This window comes from Lissotriton vulgaris, chromosome 9, assembly GCF_964263255.1.
Source record: "Lissotriton vulgaris chromosome 9, aLisVul1.2, whole genome shotgun sequence".
Lineage (NCBI taxonomy): Eukaryota > Metazoa > Chordata > Amphibia > Caudata > Salamandridae > Lissotriton > Lissotriton vulgaris.
This window is the reverse complement of record NC_141697.1, coordinates 783,373,454-783,388,236: the sequence shown is the minus strand read 5'-3', so window position 1 is coordinate 783,388,236 and position 14,783 is coordinate 783,373,454.

Here is a 14,783-nt window from a genome sequence, read left to right as displayed (position 1 = left end):
AAATCAGAGTAACGTGGGTAGTTGAAGCGAACAGATTTTTTGGAGCACGTTGGGCCATTAAATGCAGCGTTATGCACATCGTGGGTATGTCAAAGAACGCCTGAGTAGGCTTTTACTTAATAAATGCGGTTTGGTTACTCGGTGCCGTAGCGTCCGATTAAAGAAGTGAAAAATAGGTTGAAGTTACATGAGAGCACGTCGCGTGTTGTGCGCTTCTGGTTTAAACGGCTCAGTTAACTTCTGTGAATGTTCATACGGCGGGTTTGTTTCAGTTAAAGTGCAAAGTAGTGCCGATCACGTGATTATGTGAAGGTAGTGATAGAAATGGGACTGTTGGAAACCTGATGAACCCGGAAGTCAGGAAGTGAGACAAAGTACACTAAAAGTCTGATGATGCATGAAACATGATGTGAATATAAACCAGCTATATGCTAGTAAATAAACATAAAACCGCAACGTAAAAATACAGCATAAAGATACAGATACAGTAAGGAGACCATTCAGAACTGTAAGTCCCATCAATGTGGGTTAAAGAATAATGTTTATAAATAGTACGAATATTCAATTCGTTCATTTAATCCAAACGGTTTCATAGAATTGAGTTTGTAAATCCAGTGGTTCTCTCTTTGGAGTAGATATTTATTATTGTCTCTTCCCTCAACTTTTTTGATGGTTTCCAATATCATAAACTTTAGTTGGGAAACATTATGGTTCATTTCACTGAAATGGTTGGCTACAGATGATTTCAAATTTTTAGTTCGAATATTTGACTTGTGTTCATTCAAACGTACTGTAACGGCGTGGGACCATCGCATGTTCAGGGGTGTGACCAGGGTTCACTTCACCAGATGTCCACTACCTCCTCTCCTTCTTTATACTTCCCACAGAACGTCGATATTGACTTTGAAGAACAAGAGAAGGAGATGGTACAATGGCCCTTTAATTCGGACTGGAACAACGAGTAGGAGGAGACACAGCCAGACGTAGAGACGTCTTATACGGAGAACGATGAATCAGAGGTGTGTTTGTTCACCCGGAGGGAGAGAGTTGTCGAGCGGAGTGTGGCGGAGGAAGAAAGCGAAGCGGAGGAGAGTTTGGGAGAGTTCAAGGAAGAGGAGACGGGAGCAGGAGAATCGGAAGCGGAGAAGGAGAAGCCAGGAGGCCACCGACATCACGAGTCGCCCAGTCATACACCCGCGGGAGGTGTATGGCTCACACAGGTACGAAACAAAATCAAGGGCTGGGTCAGTCATAAATAGAGTTTCTACTGCGTGACCTTGGTATCCACCCATCCCTGGTTTATTCCCCTACCCTGAGCACTGACCCCTCACCTCGGCACTGTATATAGTTGAATTACATGGGTTGCTGCTCCCTCACTCCTTTTCCCCTAGAGTGATAAAGAAAGAGGACAGTAGACTTATACCGTGTTATCTCATTTTGTTTGCACCGAGCGGCAAGACGGAACCGGACGAGACTCTACATCGACGGAACCTAGAGAGAACCCGTCGAACAGAACCTACAGAAAGCTGCACAAAAAGAGAGGAGAGGAGCCGTTCACCGTGTAGGACTGCATACGTCAAGAAGAAGAGTTCGGATTTGTTGTACAGTAAAATAAAACTCAAGAAAACAAAAATCCACGTGTTACCTATTAATTCTGCGCCCGTCACAGTGGTGGAGAATGCCGGCATAATGACCATCTGTGGAGAAAAGATGGAAAAAGTTGTTGAACAACTCGTGAAAGGCCAGGAAAGACTTGAATGGGTTATAGAGCAACATTTAGTATCAGCACAAGCAGACAGAGAAATAATAAAAAAGGCGTTCGAAGGAAAACCAGAACAAGCATGGGTCGATCCTTCAGTAAGAGGAGGAGTAACCGAAAGACCCATGTCACACTGGGCCCCAGCCATATCTCTCCAGAAATATAGAACCGGAGAAGATCCTGACTCATTTCTACTAAATTTTGAAAGGGCCGCTCGAGCCTGTGGCTGGCCCGTAACTAAATGGCCTTTTTTCTTAGCACCACTACTGGGAGGGTAAGCTCAGGCCGCTTATCAAGTGGCAAACCCTAACGGCGATACCCCTTATACGGAAATAAAAAAAATCATACTAGACCATTTGGGGCTAGATCCTGAGGCATATCGGCTACGGTTTCACAAAGAGAGAGGCACAATTGGAGAAAACCCTAAAACATTATTTGTAAGGTTAAAAAATGGCCGCTGACAAATGGCTTACAGCCTCTACTAGCAGCAAAGAGGAAATCCTCGACCGCATATATTTGGAACAATTTCTCGAGGCACTTCCCTATGCCACTCAAAAGAGGCTTAGACAACATCACGATCTGACCACCACTCAAGCAGTAGAGATGGCATCATCGTTTTCACGAGCACAACCGAAAAATCCTAATTATGATTTTGAGAGAGATAAAAAATAAATGGTTGTACGACCTGAAAAAAAAAATTCTGGAGTAAAGGAAACCACGCGATCCCGTACGTGGAGGACGGATAACGGAGGACTATCAGGGCCGCAATGTTTTGATTGCGGACATTGGGGCCATATAGCTCGTTTATGTCCCAAAAAGAGAATGAATGAAGAGCCTATGGAGGTCGGGTACCTTCCCAAAACTGTTCTCTACTCAGCGGAAATGGGTGGCTCTTTTCGAGTAAGTGTGAGAGTTAATGGGTACTCTGTGCAGGCCTTGTTAGACTCCGGCTGTCGTCAGTTGGTCATACAATCACAACATGTGACCTCATCTCAATATATTCCCCGAGGTTCCGTTAATATTAGGTGTGTTCACGGGGATATCAAACCATACCCTATGGCCAACATTCCCATAGAACCTGCATCAGGGACTCCACACAGGATAAAGGTGGGCGTGATGTCCTCGTTACCCGAGGATCTAATAATTGGGACCGATAATCCTGACTTCTTTCAAATGTTAAAAAAAACTTTGGAACCTGATCTTAAGGGAACACTCACTGATAAAAATAGTTCGGCTTCAGAAGCCGGGGAGGTCCATATCAGTCCTGAGGTAGTTACACTAAAATTTGCAAAATTGTCAAAACATGCCACTTCTCCCACCCGCGGTTCTGCTAAGGCAGCGGGTTATGACTTGTATAGTGCATATGATTATAAAATACCTGCGAAAGAAAAGGCATTAATCAAAACGGACATTCAAATCGCAGTTCCACCCGGTTGCTATGGCAGGATTGCTCCTCGCTCCGGTCTGGCTGCAAAGCACTTCCTAGACATAGGGGCCGGTGTTATTGATGAGGACTACAGGGGAAACGTGCTAATACTCCTTTTTAATTTGGGGACTGAGACATTCCCTGTTCATGAAGGAGACCGAGTGGCACAATTGCTCTGTGAACATATAGCTTGCCCCACATTACGTGAACTGGATAGTTTAGATCACACAGACCGTGGGCCGGGGGGTTTTGGGTCTACTGGCCTAAATGGTGACCCAGTACCGGCTCTGCTCTCACCTGATCCATGGATTCTCGATAGGAGTTTTAGATTTGCACAAATTAGTGACTCCACTCTTTTCAATGTATGGGAACAAGCCCACCAAAGGCCCGAGAGTTCCAACAGTTATCCCAGATTCTTGATTCAGGATGATCTCCTTTACCGAATTGGGAAACAGGGAGAATCGCCGCAACTACTGGTGCCCGTCTCTTTCCGAGAACAGGTTCTGTTTTTTGGCCATAGCCATCTGGTTGCCGGCCATGCAGGGGCCGAAAAGACTACACAAAATATCCTCAAACATTTTTTCTGGCCAGGGATATATAAGGACACTACAACATACTGTAGCAAGTGCGAAATATGCCAGAGGTTGAACATGGCAAAACCACCGGCTGTTCCACTTCAGCCATTGCCCATTATTGGAAAGCCGTTCGAAAGAGTTGGCATGGACCTTATTGGCCCGTTGCCTAAGACTCGAAAAGGCTTTCAACACATCTTGGTCGTGGTTGACTATGCCACGAGATTCCCTTGAAGCTTGTTTCCTTTCCAGTAAAATAATTGGCTTGGTAGTTTGGTCTGCCCTGTTCCCATGATGCACTGGGCCAGGGACAGACTAATTTGCATGTAGCCAGGTTCTGAGCTGGGATGGTGCAGTGAGCTAAAAAACGGTGATGGATCAAGCCCTGATCTGTTGACTGGTTAGGAGTGTTCTGTTTAATTCAGAGACTCTGTCCATCACCACCCCCTTTTCTGAAACGAGATTCCCTGAGGCTTTTCCCTTATCTGCGGCCAACTCGAAGCAAGTTGGTGACAAAATGGTAGAACTATTTAGTCGAGTCGGATTTCCAAAAGAAATTTTGACGGACCAAGGTACACCGTTCATCTCCAAATTAATGAAAGACCTATGCCGAACGTTGGACATCCACCATATCCCTACCTCTGTTTACCATCCTCAGACGGACCGTCTGGTGGAAAGGTACAACCGCACCCTAAAATCTACCCTCCGTAAGATGATGGAAGTTAGCGGGGCGGAATGGGATAGGATGTTGCCACTGGCACTATACTCCATAAGAGCTCAGAAACAGAGCAGCGTGGGTACATCGGCCTTTGAGCTGCTGTACGGGCGTCAACCCCGCTCTCTTTTAGAGATGACTAAAGACGCGTGGGTAAATGAAACGCCCGAAGAGACTGCTGCAACCCTGGACTATGCTAACCGTCTAAAGTCCAAAATTGGGAAATTGAGGGATTTGGCGTGGGCACACCTGGAAACTAGCCAAAGTAGACAAAAAGTTGCTTATGATTGAGGTAAGAAATGGAGACAGCTACAAATCAATGACTGGGCTTTGGTACTCCTACCCTCTTCCACAAAAAAAATTAAGGCTGAATGGATGGGTCCCTATAAAGTGGTCGAGACGATAGGTCGAACTAGTTATAAATTGCAAATTACCCCGCACAAACAGCAGTCCTATCACATTAATCTTTTAAAGAAATGGTTGGGTCCTCCCCCGTCCGAAATTCATCTGACTGAGCTTAAACAACCAACGTCGTCTACATGTGACCAGCTTGTCCATAATGATGAACTAACTGCACAACAACAAAAAGACCTTAAACATACGCTGGAAAAGCATGGTGATGTCTTTTCTTATCTTCCGGGGAGGGCATCCCTAGCGGAACACTGTATTGTGACTCCCCCCGGCGAGAAGGTTAGAATTAGACCATATCGGGTCCCTGAAGCTAGACGAGCGGCTATCAAAGCTGAAATTGACGAGATGCTCCGCCTTGGGGTAATACAACTTTCTAAGGCTGATTGGTCTAGCCCTATCGTCATGGTCCCTAAACCTGACGGCAGCAGACGTTTCTGCATGGACTTTCGAGCACTAAATGACATTTCACTTTTTGATGCGTATCCTATACCTAGAGTGGACGAACTCATTGAGAAGTTGGGAAACTCGAAATATATCACTACCCTCGACTTGACCAAAGGGTATTGGCAAGTTCCCCTTAGGCCAGAAGATATAAAAAAACCTGCCTTTTCTACGGATGAAGGACATTTTGAATTTACCGTACCTCCCTTTGGGCTACATGGAGCGCCAGCGACGTTCCAGCGCCTTATGAACACCGTTCTATCCGGTTTGTCTGATTTCACATCCGCTTATCTGGACGACATTGTAATCTACAGTCCAGATTGGCCCACACATCTCTGTCATCTTCGCAAGGTGCTGACGGCCCTCCGACATGCTGGGCTTACAGTTAACGCAAAAAATGTAAAGTAGCTTTCCAGAAGGTTAAATATCTGGGTTACATATTGGGACACGGATTAATAGAACCCCAGATTGAGAAAGTGCGAGCAATTGCTGACACTCGTTTTCCCTCTACTCGGAAGGAAATGAGGTCGTTCTTGGACCTTGTTGGTTATTACCGACGATTTATTCCACAATTTTCAAATTTGGCCGCCCCCATTACAGACTCTCTGAAAAACTTTGGGAAATCCTCCACACCTATATAGCCTACAGAACAAATGCTTGAAGCATTTAGGATCTTGAAGTCTATCATCACATCTACACCCGTACTCTCATCCCCCGACTTCTCTCGCCCTTTCTCTCTTCATACTGATGCATCAGATTATAGCATTGGGGCGGTACTGTCTCAAGTTGGTGTCGATGGCCATGACCATCCAATCCTGTATGTCAGCCGGAAACTGTTTCCACGTGAACTGAAATATGCAACAATCGAGAAGGAATGCCTCACCATAAAATGGGCTATTGACAAATTGGCATACTATCTCGAGGGCCGTCGATTTGACCTTTTTACTGATCATGCTCCACTACTGTGGATGGCTCGCAACAAAGCTAACAACCCTAGAGTCCTACGTTGGTTCCTGTCTCGCTTTCTCTATTCATCATTGCAAAGGCACTGATAATGTAGGGGCAGACTTCCTATCACGTCACCCACTCCCCGATCGTGATTGTCCTGAGGGGGAGGTGTGTAACGGCGTGGGACCATCGCATGTTCGGGGGTGTGACCAGGGTTCACTTCACCAGATGTCCACTACCTCCTCTCCTTCTTTATACTTCCCACAGAACGTCGATATTGACTTTGAAGAACAAGAGAAGGAGATGGTACAATGGCCCTTTAATTCGGACTGGAACAACGAGTGGGAGGAGACACAGCCAGACGTAGAGACGTCTTATATGGAGGACGACGAATCAGAGGTGTGTTTGTTCACCCGGAGGGAGAGAGTTGTCGAGCGGAGTGTGGCGGAGGAAGAAAGCGAAGCGGAGGAGAGTTTGGGAGAGTTCAAGGAAGAGGAGACGGGAGCAGGAGAATCGGAAGCGGAGAAGGAGAAGCCAGGAGACCACCGACATCACGAGTCACCCAGCCATACACCCGCTGGAGGTGTATGGCTCACACAGGTACGAAACAAAATCAAGGGCTGGGTCAGTCGTAAATAGAGTTTCTACTGCGTGACCTTGGTATCCACCCATCCCCGGTTTATTCCCCTACCCTGAGCACGGACCCCTCACCTCGGCACTGTATATAGTTGAATTACATGGGTTGCTGCTCCCTCGCTTCTTTTCCCCTAGAGTGATAAAGAAAGAGAACAGTAGACTTATACCGTGTTATCTCATTTTGTTTGCACCGAGCGGCAAGACGGAACCGGACGAGACTCTACATCGACGGAACCTAGAGAGAACCCGTCGAACGGAACCTACAGAAAGCTGCACAAAAAGAGAGGAGAGGAGCCGTTCACCGCGTAGGACTGCATACGTCAAGAAGAAGAGTTCTGATTTGTTGTATAGTAAAATAAAACCCAAGAAAACAAAAACCCATGGGTTACCTATCAATCCTGTGCCCGTCACACGTACTTTGATTTTTCGCTCTGTCTTGCCGATGTATGTTTTTCCACACTGACATTTTAGCATATATATAACGTTGTTGGTGTCACAAGTGGCTGTGACATTTATCGCTAAAGTGTCCTCTCATGGGATGTGTCACTTTGTTGCCCAAAATTATGTTATTGCAGTTGTTGCAATTATTGCCAGGTTTAGTCCCGAATGATGTGGTCTGGATTTTTTCTGGTTGTTTGAGGATTTCACCCACATTTTTCCTCTGGTGTATGCAAATAGTGGCCATGATTTAAACATATCTTTGAAATCCATCTCCAACTGTAACATGGGCCAATGTTTCAACACTATTTTGCGAAATGTAGTACTGACTAAGCATGGGCGAATTTTGCGAATCTCGCGTTCGTGAATTTTGCGGATTTGCGAACTCGCAATCTGCAAAATCCGCGAATTCTAGTGAATTTTTTTTTTGTGTTTGCAAGGATTTCTGCCAGTTCGCAAGGGTTTCGTACCAATTCGCAATTGCGAACTTACATTTCGGCACGCAACGGTCGCGATTATGTTGTTTCTACGTCTGGTTCATCATCACAGGTTCCCAGCACCCTCTGTTTCACCACTGCAACCCTCTGTTACATCAATGCCACCCTCTGGTTCATCATCACTGTAGAAAATGGGGGGGAAAAGCAAGCACACCAGCCCTGCTTCAACTGACATGAATTAATTTGGGGTTAGTTTATTAATGTGTCACTGTTTTAAAATTCCAGTCTGGCACCTGCTTCCTTATCTGTAATTTTGCTTTCCTTTGCAGTGCATTTTTTTTCCCCAGGACCTTTGTGGCCTACTTGTAGCTATTCTATGAGCCTGCTGTGAGGGTCAGAGCAGGGTCATACAATTGTTGCAACTAGCAACTGAATTCTGGAGGGGCCCCAGTCAGGAAGCACTACAGGGAATTGTTACTAATGATGAGTTTGAACTCTTGCCCCTGCCGAGTGCTTTCAGTTTTGAAAACTCGTTTTTCTGCAATTTCGCGGGATTCGCGGGGCGCGAACACACGCGAGATCGGATTCGGAAGCCGCAAATCCGTGCAAATATGCAATTTGTTTTTTTGCGGCGTGTTAGTTGGCAAGGTTTTGTGCGTTTTTGCGAGCCGCTCGTAGCGCAAGGCGCGAAGTTACCCTCGCGGTCGTTCAAGGGCGCGGCCATCTTGTTTGCCTGACGTATTTCCGTTTCCGGGCGCGAAGTGTAATCTCTCAAAGTCTGCGGCTTGCCAGTACAGTTTCGCGCGTGTTCGCAAGGAAAATCTCGCGCGAACTTACCCGCGCGGTCGTGAACGGGCGCGGCCATCTTGTTTCTCATTCATTGCTATGGTTCTGGGCATGGTCTTTGTATCCTCTCTAAATCTATGCCATCCTTTGCTTGTTTGTAGTTTTTTTTATCTATTTTACTTATTATCTATCCCTCTATTTTTCTAGCCCTATATTTTTGTGTTTACTGCTACTTTCGGTTAATTTTAAACTACTTTTTTAAACTCTTTTCTTTTCTTCTCTTCCCTATTCTATTTTCTTTATTCCTTTCCGCCCAGACCATGGTGAAGGGAGCAGGGAAGCATCCCGAGAAGGGGAAGGGTCCCGCACCCCGTGTCCGGCTCCCATGCGGGCGTTTGAGGGGGGAGGAGGTCGTACCCAGGGAGATCTTTACCCCGGAGGAGGTGGGCCAACTCATTTTTTATGTTCAGCGCCGCCTCCCCAGGACCATCATGGGAGGCGGCAAGATCAGTGCCGGGTACGGGGTCCGGGAGCGCCGGAAGCGGTGGGAGAAGGTGTGCCAGGCCATTTACCACCACTCTCGGGTCTGGCGCACCTACAACCAGGCCACCCACCGCTGGACGGATGTCCTGACCCGTGACGGAGATCTGCTCGACCTCCTTGGCCTTGAGATCCCCGGGCTTGGTGAGTAGTAGTAGCTATTTCTTTACTACTATGTTTTCTCCTGCTGTGTTATTATATTGCAAATTTTTGTTTTTTACCAAGAGCAATAATGCTTCTCATTACATTGTAGGTAAATTATATTTCAAAATCTTCTGTGCATTTCAGGTACACTGCTCTCCTTCTTCTCAGTAGTGTTGCTACTATGCTTATTTGTTTTCGATTTTGTGTTCATTTCATTGGCCTGTGAAATTATGTATGAGTGTAGTTTAAAGAACTGTGTAATGCTACACACTAAGGTTCAGATTTTTAATTACCGGCGCATCCCTGCAAAGTAGCAGGGATGCGCCAGTAATTGTGCGTCACGCCACCATCACCCATGGTGCGCCGTATTTACAATGCGGCGCACAGTGGGCCCAAAACGTCACCAAAGCGTTACGCATCTGTGCCGTAAAGGCGGCGCATTGCTGGAGTTGCGTTGCAACGATGGTGCAGCTCCATCAATGCTCTGGGGTGCCCTATCTCCCCAATGCTGTGTCAAGCCGTACGTCTGCTTCAAGCAGGCGCAGGGTTTGAGTCACGCATCATTGTCCTCAAAGTGACTGATTGAAATCTTGTAGATTTCCCTCAGCCACTTTTAGGATGCGTTCCTGCGCAGGAACGCCCTCCATTGCGCCGGAACGCCCCCTATTGGCGCAGGGCTTTACAACGTGATGCATCTCCCATATGCGTCACGTTGTTAATATACGCAGCACCATTGCGCCTCTTTTGTGCTGTCGCTGCGTCACAAAAGTCACGCAACAATGGAGCAAAAGAGCCGCAAGGGGCTTCTAAATCAGCCCCTACAGACTCAAGTCCAGTCCTTCCTTTGTACACATGGCGATAAGAAGAAATAGTGGTGGTGGATTAATAGTTTGAGTATTTTAATGACTGGTTAATGTAGTAGGAAACTTTAGTGTTGTCGCTGATCTTCAATCACGATGGACTTTGGCTGTCACTTCGCGTGCTGCGGACTGCTGCCTGCCAATCCTAGGCAAACCTTTTTAGTACTTTGTTTAGTGAGTTACATAAGGTAATTTCCAATTCGACGGTCTGCAAATCAAGCAATACTAAAGTAATAACGTAGTCGACCACATGAGATTGGTCAATAATATATCCCGTGGAGTAGTTGTCTATTTGCAATTTCGCAAAAATATTTTGTTAGTTCTTTTGAAATGTTTGATTTGGTTGACAAATATCATCCATGTTTTCTGTTTTTCTTTCTTTCATGTTGTACATCAGCTTCCCCAGGGGCAAGAGGAGGACACAGGAGGAGGAGGAGGGTGCTGTTGACGATGCAGGCCAGGACCGGGCAGGCGAGGGCTCCTTTGCTGGCCCCAGTAAGTTTTAATTTTAATATAGAGTACTTATTTTTTCCTAGCGTTCCTCATTCGATTTTTTCTAAATCGTCTTTGATCTTCTTGTAGACAGGATCTAAATTCTTATCCTGCCTCGAATATGACTCCGTGTAGTATTACTAGATTATTCTTATTAGTCTGTCTGTGTAGCTAACTAAGATTGCACATTTGGCATTTCCATTGGACTCCCATTCTAGTCAGCAATAGCTCTATGCACTGAGTGCAGTCCTCTGGGATTGTCCATAATGTCTTTTCAAGTATTCTAAATGTTTATTCTTTGACAATTGCCAACAATAAAAAGGTGAATGACCACCAAGAAAGAATAAGATACTACTTTACTTTTGGTTTGGATAGGAGGACAATCCATTCTACTACTATTGCAGGGACAAATCTGCACAAACAGAACTATGGACACTAAATAATGCATTACTTAGCTTATCAATTATAATAGGTGCTTTTAGACTTTCCACATACCTCAGTGATAACAGACTTTGTAGTTGAACCCCCAATCTCCTTACTGACTAGATAGTGTGGCAGAGTCATTTAGCTCCCAAAGTCACCGATGGCAGAGGCACGGACTTATGCTTGCAAAAATTCCAAAACCTTTAGCTCATCCACTCTAGTCAGGAGGACCAAAAACCACAGAGTCTATTTGAGTTTAAAAGCTTTATTAAAAGTAAACACATTTATTGAGATCAAGTTTGTCATAAAAGTAAACGTTTAACTGGAAATGGAAAAGTGCTTAGTGCTGACGATTAATTGGACACATTTCTTGTGGTCGAGCCGAGCTCTCACCTGGTTTGAACTTGATCCTGCTCGTGTTCTTAGAAGTCAAGCTTCTGTCTGTTAGGAGAAAAAGTGGTGCGTGTTAAAAATAAAAAGCAAGCATTCATCAGTTGTGCCAAAAAGTGCAGCAAGACAACAGCCTTCCATGGAAAAAGGGACATTTTTACTTTACAGTAGACAGTCACAAATTATTAAATTGTATACAGTTTTTTTCACATTTCTTTCTTCCTCCTAAACCAAATATTATATAGTAGTGAGTGGTGTATTCTAACATTATTAAATGTACTTTGTAGGTGGAACATCTGGAGGCGGGGCCAGCGTCGAGGTGGTGGTGGCATTGGACGAGGAGGACAACTCTGGGGAGGAGGCGGTGCAAGTGCCGAGCAAATCTGTGGGGGATGACACTGTGGTGGCGGGCAGAGGTAAGCTATACATTCCTTACTCATTTGAGATTGAAGACTGCAGAGTGTGCTTTCTGCACGGGTGTATTATAAATAAACCAGGTAGTAGGCTCCTCTAAATGTACTTCGACTTAGCTGTGAAGTTTTTGGCGAGAAGAATCCCAATCAGATCTGAGGTGAACTTGATGGAAGGGCTGAACGAAAAGCGAAAGAAGGGTTTAAGTAAGTGTGGAAGGACGAGAAATGTAATGATGACTGGCAAAGAAGAATGATATCTGTTTGCTTGGTCCCCGAGGTGGCTGGGAAGGAAAGAATATGGTATGGTGCATGCTGGGTCAATGATGAAGCAAGGATGGGTGTAAGGAGAACAGCCTGGGTGGGTGAAACAGAAACTGTATGTGTGCATATACTTTGAATGGATGGATGCCTGGATCATTCATGGTACTATCTGACTCTTAGATAGCATATGTGTATCTAGAGAGAGTAGACGGTCACTGGATGAACTAAGTGTTACTTTGAAGAGCATGTAACACTGCACCCGCACGTCCGTTCCAGTGTAGGAAAGGCAAGGAAAAGAAGTTGTAATTTTGTTCAAATACTACCATGAATAGTAGCAGTAGTTGTATTGCAACTGCAAGCACAGCATATATCCGGTTATTACGATGGACACTCCCTACCTCTCTTAATAACTTTAGTTTAGTAGTAGTACGTCATTCATGTGTGGGGGTATCACTGTTCACTCCATAATAAGCAAAGCACCTAAAGTCATCCCATATGTCATCAAATACATCCCATGTGAAGTGATAGATAATCAGATTATTTAGCTTCTTTATTTTCCTTTTCTAATACTCATTTGCACTGTAGGGTGAAAGCTAAATTAATTAAGCAGTAGCCCTTTTAACAGAGTATTCTCAGTGCCACCCATAATAGAAAAGTAAGAGCTTCACCACCTGCATGTACTGGACCGGTACAGTAACGCAAGTCTGTCTCACTCACCATGATGTGCGTCTGTTTTTCTCGGGTGCAAGTTCACTGCGCTGGCATTATGCCGGCTTGCATAAGTTAACGTACCAATTTTTCTAAACAAGAGAGAAGAAGAAGAATAAGACTGGTGTGCTGTCATAGTCGACTGTAATGGAAGTCCATAGTGCTTGTAGAATTTGTCCCTTAAACTCCCACTAATGTTAGAGCAAGGATGAAGAAGTCGGAGGTTACATAGATACTGTCCTCAATAGTTATGTACTGTGCTTTCAATTTGCTACTTGTACTGTGACAACTTTCTGCTCAATCATTTTGTGTTAATCTTAAGGAGCATTGGTTACAGACTATGTCTTTCTTTCTTCATGTAGTTGCTCCTTCCAAATCCAAGACACCATCAAGGAGGAAGGAGCTGGCTCGAATGGCCCGGCAACGGAGGCTGGATGCCACTGTCGCTGAATATCGGCGGCTGGTAGCCCTGGAGGAGGAGGAGACGCAGTCTGGTACAACAACAACGTCCACGGGGACAGCTGCATCCTCCTCCGTGCGGGCTGCCAGCCAGCGCAGTGCTCCAGCGGTACGGAGCCGGGCTACCAAAGCCCAACGCCGAGCAGCAAAGACAGCAGCTGCCCCCCACAGGATTTGCAAGGCACACCGGCGCCGCTTATCCCTCAGACTGTCCTACCTGGAGCAGGAGGTCCTGAACTATAAGAACATGGTGGAGGGCCTCCGCTTCGAACTTGCCACCCTCCGCAAGGAGCATGATGCCCTGGATGCTAAAGGCAACAGCACCCTGCCATAGTGTCCCTTGCCCCTTTTTTAGAGACTTTTGGGGGGTGGGAATTGGGAGTTGGGTTTTTTGGGGACTTTTGAAGGACAATCGTTGGGGTTAGGGAGGGTCTTGCTGGAGATTATTTTGTTAGGGCTATAAAAATATAATTTTTGAAACTTTATCTGACCATACCTGTTTTTTACAGCTTTTGAGTCTGGTGAGGGGGGGGTTTAACAGTAAGTTTGTTTTCCATAAATAGTCCTGTGACTTTAGTAGTACTACCGTCAATCTCTCGTCTCTCCTAATACTCCATTATACTACCTCCAACCAAACGCCTATCTTACCTGTAATTTCTGTTTGCAAGTAGGGCTAGGCCCAGGGCTGGCTCCACAGGAAACAGCGAATAAGGTTGGCAATCCTGGGCAGATAAAATTTCCTCATAGCGGTGGTACTAGTGGTGTGACACAGTGGCAGTTGCATGCCTATGAAAAAAAAGAAAATGAAATCTGGTTTGTCCTCCTGAGCAATACTACGGTACAATAGAGAATATAGCAGGTGACAGTACACTAGAACAGTGCCACATTGTAGCCTAACAAATGGTAAAGTATAACTACTAATTTGGTTGAAGTTCTTTGACATTAGCCATGGGTCTTTGTCAAGCAGAGTAAGAATATATCCTCGGATTTCTTCACCAGCCTGTTGGTATCACCTTATCCTCCCCAGCAAGTGTGTGGATTTATTGCTGTAATTTAGTCACACATCAATCAAAACCACACAGCCCGGGGAAAGAGGGTTAGGGTTTGAAAAATTGATGGGTACGGGGGTTTTTGGGAAAGGTTTTGTGAGACAAGAAAAAAGAGCACAGCATGGACAAACAATTGTGAACATAAACAAATCTTTGGGTACAAACCTATCCATCAATCTTTGAAAGTGCATGCACTACTGCATGCATGTCAGTGAAAAGTCAGTAGTACTTTCGACAACTGTGGAAGAAAGAATGCGACAGTACAGGGCGTGTGCGGAAATATTGATAACTATATTCAAGATAAGGTCTCTGTTGCCAGATACCTGAGAGCCTTGCTGGTCACTATAAATACATTCACAACACTCAATGGGGTTGGTCTGGAAGGTGTAGTAGATAGAAAAGGAGAAATTGCTCTTTTTCTAGGTGTCCCCTCACTCACCAGGGTTGCCCCTTGGTGACATGCTTCATCATTGGG